Genomic DNA, 4,653 nt, shown 5'->3' with positions numbered 1-4,653 from the left:
TGGCTTGAGGCTGCTACTGCCATAGTTTCCTGGATTTGGGTTGATGTAGGAGCCTAAGACTCTCCCCTCTTGCCCAACTTGATTTCCAGCACCTCCTCCAACATTGTCGTGCACTTCGTCTTCCATGGTGGTTGTTAGATCTTCTTCCACTAGTTTTTCTCCAACTATGCCTTTGCCTCTAGTCTCCCTCTTCAATCTAAGGAAGGTTCTCTCAGGTTCACTATCAAAAGAGGATGAAGGTTCTCCTCTTCTGCCTGTCATACACTCAATGCACAGCAAGTAAAGAACAAGTGAAATAATCTCCTTAGTTAAGATTAGTGGATAGCTTGGTTGATGCAATTAATCAAACATTTAAAAAAGTAAAAGTATAAACAATGAATAGCTAAAACGATCCCAAAAAAAGAGAAAGAAAAACAGAGATTAGAAGGGAATTTAAAGATCACACATAAAAAAAGAGAAAAGAAAACAACAAGGTAGATGAAAATGCTTAATCTAGCTCTTCAATTAATTTAATCATTGTCAAATTCAAACCAATCCCCGGCAACGGCGAGATAAAACTTGATGAGTTCGGATTCACTCCCCTCCCAATAAAATTTATGATTCCGCTCTTTGGCAAGCACACCAAAATTATTGTCAAGTAATAACCCACAGTAGAGTGGGATCATATCCACAGAGATTGGTAGATTTGAACAATTTTAATTAATTGGTGAATTACTCAAGCTTAGACAGAATAAGTTGTAAGTGCAGGATCATAAATGGCAGAAACATAAATGGCAAAAGAATAAAGAAAGCAATAAAGTGCAGAAATACAAATAGCAAGAATGTAAAGGGGAGTGGGAATTTGCCGAATGTAAATGAAAGCTATAAAAGAATGGGAGAGATAAGAATGAGGAAATTCATTGAGATCAGGAGATATTGTCTCTTTGGATTAAATCCAGCTTATATCCTCTTCAATCATGCAACTCATTGACCTATTGGCAATCATGATTGATTGAGCCCCAATCCCTTGGTGACTCAATCTCTCAGATCTTGATAAATAGCCAATTCTTTGGTCTAATTTCTCATGAAGAGAGATATGCTTGGTCCCTGATTATACCACACATCCTTGTAGGTCCAGGTAGAGGGAGGATTATATGTCACCATATCCAAACACCAAAATCCAGATTCTACTCAAGTGTGAGAAGAGATTTCTAGCATGGTTTCATGTTTCCTTTTCCAAGGTTCCTATGAAACCCATTTTGCAGTCAATCTCTTTTCCAAGATAATTGAACACTAAGCATGAAAATCGAAATTCCTTCTAGCAAATCAAAGAGAAGATGAAGAGAAGAAGAAATTCACTATCATTAATCCATCAAGTACAATAGAGCTCACTCTCTTAATGAGAGGGCATTTAGATACTCATAGCTCAAAAAGAAAGTACAAAAGATGGAAGAGATGAAGTGTAAAAAGTGAAAAACTAAAACTCTACAATCCCCTTGAGATAGTGATCTGCGTATCTGTCTGTGTTTCCAATACTTCCAACGGTATTTATACTACTCCTAGATCTAGAAATAAAAGAAATTACAAAAGTGAAAAGAAAATTACAATTTGGAGGAAAAAGAAACTCAACAAACGTGATCTTCCAACTGGTGTATGAATGGCGCTCCCCTGGCGTGTCACGCTCTCTTCGTTTCAAGCTTGGCGTGCCACGCCTCACCCTCCAAGTGGCACGCCTTCCTCTATCACATCCCTGGCGTGTCACGCCTTCGAGCCAAAGTGGCACGCCCATGGCATTTTAATTGACCCAAGTACCCTAGCGTGCAACACCTTCGAGCCAAAGTGGCACGCCCAGGCCATTTTAAAGTCCTCAAGTAGCTTGGCGTGCCACGCCTTCGACACCAAGTGGCACGCCCAGGCCATTTTCCACATCTTCATGCTTCTGGAAACTTGTACAAGCGTGGCACGCTCAGGGTCTGGCGTGCCACGCCCCCTCTAAATGCTTCATCATCTTGCTGGCGTGCCACGCCTCATCATCCAAGTGGCACGCTCAGTTCATTTGGCCATTTATCTCCTCCTCTGGAAAACACTACCAGCGTGCCACGCCATGAGACTGGTGTGCCACGCCCTTCACTTGCCTTGGTTCCAAAGGTTGGCATGCCACGCCTAGACGTTCAAGTGGCACGCCAAAGTGGGACAAATGAGCTGGCGTGCCACACCTTCGATACCAAGTGGCACGCCCAACTTTGTTTGGCCTCCTTCAGTGCTGGCGTGCCACGCCTGATCATTCAGGTGGCACGCCCTAGTGGGACTTCTTGAGCTGGCGTGCCATGCCTTCGACACCAAGTGGCACACCCAGCTTTTTGCTTTGCCTTCTCGTTCATTGGCGTGCCACACCTGGTTGCTCACGTTGCACGCCCAGACCTTATTACCCTTCGACCCCTTCTCTGGATTCTTGTACCAGCGTGCCACGCCATGTTGCTCAAGTGGCACGCCCATTCAATTGTGGGTCTCTTAGGCTTGGCATACCATGCCTTGATCCTCAAGTGGCACGCCCAAGTGAATTCTGAAACTGGCGTGCCACGCCTTTGATACAAAGTGGCACGCTCTAGTGATGACTCTTCTAGGTAATAAGTTGGCGTGCCACGCCCAGTTTCTGGCATGCCACGCCCCTTTGATGGTCTTCATTGTTGCTCTATGGAATGTTGTACCAGCGTGCCACGCCCAGCTTCTAGCGTGCCATGTCAATACATTTTTGTGGCGTTTGTTCCATGTGGCATGCCTGCCTCACACGCCCACTTGTTTAGTTGTTTCCTTCCCATTTTTTATGTCTTTTTCGCCTGAAATTCAACACAAACTCATTTGAAAGTAATGTACTATGATATTCATCAATTAAGACATGAATTACAATGATCAAATGAGATTATGCCTCTTTTATGGTCCTTTTTATGCAAGAAAAGGGTAGATGATGTAAGTCATCAGTGAGATTCTTGCAGCTTATACCTCAAAGATCCCTAGTTTTTTCATTACAGAGAGTGGCATGAGGTTGATACTTGATCCTAGGTCACACAGAACCTTTTCAAAGGTCAATGTGCCTATGGTGCAAGGTATCAAGAACCTTCCGGAATCCTCTTTCTTTTGAGGTAACTTCAGCTGAACCAATGCACTTAGTTCATTGATGAGCAATGGATGTTCATCCGCCCTAGTCTTCATGATTGCTCCTATATATTGAGCAACTTGCTCTTCAATAACATTTTCGTCCTCTTCAGAGGAAGAATATTCGCCAGAGCTCATGAATAGTAACAGTAGGTTCAGTGGAATCTCTATGGTCTCTAGATGAGCCTCAGATTCCTGTGGTTCCTTAATAGGGAACTCCTTGTAGTCCAGTGGATGTCCCATGAGGTCTTCCTTACTGTGAATCACATCCTCCTCCTCTTCTATAGGTTCGGCCATTTTGGTTGTATTAATGGCCTTACACTCTCTTTGTGGATTCTCTTCTGTATTACTTGGGAGAGTACTAGGAGGAGTTTCAGTAATTCTTTTACTCACCTGACCCACTTGTGCCTCCAAATTTCTTATGAACGACCGTGCCTTAGTCATGAAACTGAGGGTGGTCTTAGATAGATCAGAGACTATGTTTGCCAAGCTAGAGAGGCTTTGCTCAGAATTCTCTGTCTGTTGCTAAGAAGATGATGGGAAAGGCTTATAATTTCCAAACCTATTTCTCCCACCATTATTGTTATTGAAGCCTTGTTGAGGCTTCTGTTGATCCTTCCATGAGAAATTTGGGTGATTCCTCCATGAAGGATTATAGGTGTCTCCATAGGATTCTCCCATGTAATTCACCTCTTCCATTGTAAGATTCTCAGGGTCATAAGCTTCTCCTTCAGAGGAGGCGTCTTTAGCTTGCAATCCAGTCAGACTCTGAGAAATCATATTGACTTGGTGAGTCAATATTTTGTTCTGAGCCAATATGGCATTCAGAGTGTCAATCTCAAGAACTCATTTCCTCTGAGTCACCCCATTATTCATAGGATTTCTCTCAAAAGTGTACATGAACTGGTTATTTGTAACCATTTCAATGAGTTCCTGGGCTTCTGCAGGCATTTTCAGATGAAGAGATCCACCAGCAGAGTGGTCCAATGACATCTTGGATAACTCAGACAGACCATCATAGAATATACATATGATGCTCCATTCTAAAAACATGTCAGAAGGACACCTTTTGGTTAATTACTTGTATCTTTCCCAAGCTTTATAGAGGGATTCACCTTCCTTCTGTCTGAAGGTTAGGACATCCACTCTGAGCTTACTCATCTTTTGAGGTGGAAAGAATTTGGTCAAGAAAGCATTGACCAGCTTGTTCCAAGAGTTCAAGCTTTCTCTAGATTGTGAGTCCAACCATGTCCTAGCTCTGTCTCTCACAGCAAAGGGGAAAAGCATAAGTCTGTAGACCTCGGGATCAACCCCATTGGTCTTAACAGTATCATAGATCTGCAAGAATTCAGATAAGAATTTATGAGGATCTTCTGATAGAAGTCTATGAAACTTGCAGTTCTGCTGCATTAGAGAAACTAATTGAGGCTTAAGCTCAAAGTTGTTTGCTCCAATGGCAGGAATTGAGATGCTTCTTTCATAGAAGTTGGAAGTTGGTGCAACATAGTCACCAAGCATCTT

At 42.8% G+C, this 4,653-nt stretch overlaps 1 non-coding gene across 1 annotated transcript; it reads left to right on the top strand.

Moving 5' to 3' along the window:
• Positions 1-4,183: 4,183 nt before the first annotated feature.
• Positions 4,184-4,287, top strand: LOC127742019 (small nucleolar RNA R71). The gene has a single exon (XR_008003206.1). It is a non-coding gene; the product is annotated as a small nucleolar RNA R71 (small nucleolar RNA).
• The last annotated feature ends 366 nt before the right edge of the window (positions 4,288-4,653 follow it).

Source organism: Arachis duranensis, chromosome 9, assembly GCF_000817695.3.
Source record: "Arachis duranensis cultivar V14167 chromosome 9, aradu.V14167.gnm2.J7QH, whole genome shotgun sequence".
NCBI lineage: Eukaryota > Viridiplantae > Streptophyta > Magnoliopsida > Fabales > Fabaceae > Arachis > Arachis duranensis.
This window is presented reverse-complemented; position numbering and strand designations above follow the sequence as displayed.